The following is a 2,435-nucleotide window of genomic DNA, read 5'->3' as shown; positions in this document are numbered from 1 at the left end:
TTGCATCACCGTTGCTCTCTGGCAAGAAGAACCCTGCAGAGGCATTTCCTACGGCCTGCAATTAAAATGTTCACAAAGCAATCTTCAAAGATGCTCTCCCCGTCCCCCCACCTTCCTGCTTATCCTCTCTAACCCTGGTTACTCGGGCTGACCGCGTTCTCCCTTGGGTGCCCATCTGTAGTTAATTGCCTGCCCAAGCCCCACAACGTTCTGCACCGGAACCACTTCGTCAGAACTTCACGGGGTTCCATCTTTATCCAGAATTTGCGTCTTTTTCCATAACTTATTGCTTGTGTTTCTCCCACTTCCCAGAGATGGGAATCGCCCTCTGAAGCTCTGAATACAATCCTGCCCGACAGCCATGCGGTAGGAGAAGGCGTTTGGGTTTGGGTTTGGCCTGGCCTGCTGGACCGGGACTCGGGAAGCCCGGGCTGTGTTTTCACTCGTATCGCCGACCCTGGCGCCTCTCAACCCCTCCGTGCCCAGGGGACCTCGGCAGCACCGAGCCTCCCTCGCGGAGGGGCACAGCTTCCGTCCAGGTCGCCACTGCCCCCTCCTCACCTGCCCCCCCGCCCCGCGGCTCCGGGGCCAGCAGACTCCCTTGGGTTCCGCCGTCCCTGCCGCACAATCGATGCGCGCTCGCATCGGGCTCACCTCCGTGCTATTCTCCCCACCCTGGGACGTGCTCCCTTCACTCCGGTGAATGAGCGGGATCCTTTAGGAATCCCACCAAGCATTCCAGGCATCCTGTAGCTCCAGGTAAGGAGCTTTCTCCCAGCGCCCTTCCTCAGCAGGCTCCTGCGTGATCCGTGCCGGGAGCCATCTCTGCATGGTTACAGAGGCCGCTCGCCGCTAAATGCTTTAGGCTGCCACAGGAACGGGTCAAGCGAAAACTGAACCGGTGATCAGAAAGCAACACCCAGAAAGCAGGTCAGGTTCTGCTGCTCACAAACCTACACCACGGGACGAGCTCCGCGCTCCTGTCAGAAGCAGCTTTATTCCTTATGTGCAGGTGGGCTCGCGGGAGGAGCCTGAAGCTGGGCCTGCGGGAGCCCTCCCCACCAGCGCCTAAATACCAGCACGCACGAAGAACCTACGTGCCGCGGAGGCAACTCCTCTGTATCGGGCGAACACAGAAGCAAGGAGAGGTAAAGGCATTGCGGGAGATAAGGAACAGGGAACTTGGAATCAAGTTTTTTTTAACTGTTCAATAGGTCAGCTCCTCCTTTTCAGTTGGGGGAACAATCCTCCACGCGAAAGCGTCTTGTTAAACACCAACCATCCCTCACTTAACAGTTCACTTCACCTTCATTCTCACCCTCTACTTCACGTACCCTGTCTGTCGTTGAAACTGCTACACGAGCGGACAACCAGCTCTAAGGCAGAAGGGCCCGAGGCGATGCGGGGCAGCTCGGAGCGAAGCCTGCGGGACAGGAGCAGCCCCAGCGTCCTGCTCAGCTCAGGCGTCCTGGCTGCTTTAGCATCCGGGTGAGCCGACCAGGATCCGGTGCTTGCCCTGGCAGCCCCTTCTCCTCTGCGGGTCGGTGGCTGGCACTGAAGGTGACACGCAAGCGTCCGCTCCTGGAGCCCACCAGCACACCCTGCTTCAAGAGGCGACTGGAAAGGGTGCGCAAGGCCGCGCGCCCGAGCGCAGAGCTGGCGCTGGGCAGGTTCCCGAACTCCTGCCAGAAGCCTGCCTCGAGTTCATGGCTTCTCCTTGCCCTACCAAATGCCTCAGCCTTGACTGCTGTTGGGTTTTCCCCCCCTACTGATCCCTAATATCTAGAAACTATTTTTAGAAAGATTGTTTTGTAACATCTGTACCAGTATTCTCCTTAAACAGAGATAGGGAACAAAGAAACCCGAGAGCTGTCTGCCTTCGAGGCGGGCTGACAACTGGCTGGTGGCGAGAGGGAGGGCAGAGGGAACCTGCGGAGCCAGCAAATGTCCCGCGGTGAGGGGAAGGGCTTGGGCTTCCTCAGCCTGGGAGCCGAGGGGAGCGATGCGGCGTCTCTCGCCGGGGCCGCAGTTCGCTCTGCCGGTTCCTGGGCTGGGTCTCACGGGGCCGGTGCCTGACGTCCCTCCCGCAGCTACAGCTGCCGGAGCCAGAAGCTTCCCCTTGTTAAAGCTCAGCTGCTTTTCTAAAAAAGGAGCTTTCTAGCACTTTTACACACAGCGAATAACCTCTTCTGATGGGGTATTTTGGGGGCTGGAAACAAGCTTTTTAAACTGTAAAAATATCAAGTGCCATTAGGACTTGATATCAGGTCATCACCAAAATCAGCACGCTCATTCCTTGCAAAATGAAGTTCCAACTTCATATAAAAAAGCCTTTTTTTATAACGCAGTTGTTTATTAAAAGCATTTGAATTGACACGCCTTGGGTGTCTTCTTGGAGGGGAATGGGGTGGGTGGTTGGTTGGGTTTTAAGTGAT

This window comes from Egretta garzetta, unplaced genomic scaffold, assembly GCF_000687185.1.
Source record: "Egretta garzetta isolate BGI_Z169 unplaced genomic scaffold, ASM68718v1 scaffold316, whole genome shotgun sequence".
Lineage (NCBI taxonomy): Eukaryota > Metazoa > Chordata > Aves > Pelecaniformes > Ardeidae > Egretta > Egretta garzetta.
The sequence above is the reverse complement of the archived record's forward strand: the minus strand, read 5'-3'. Positions refer to the sequence as shown.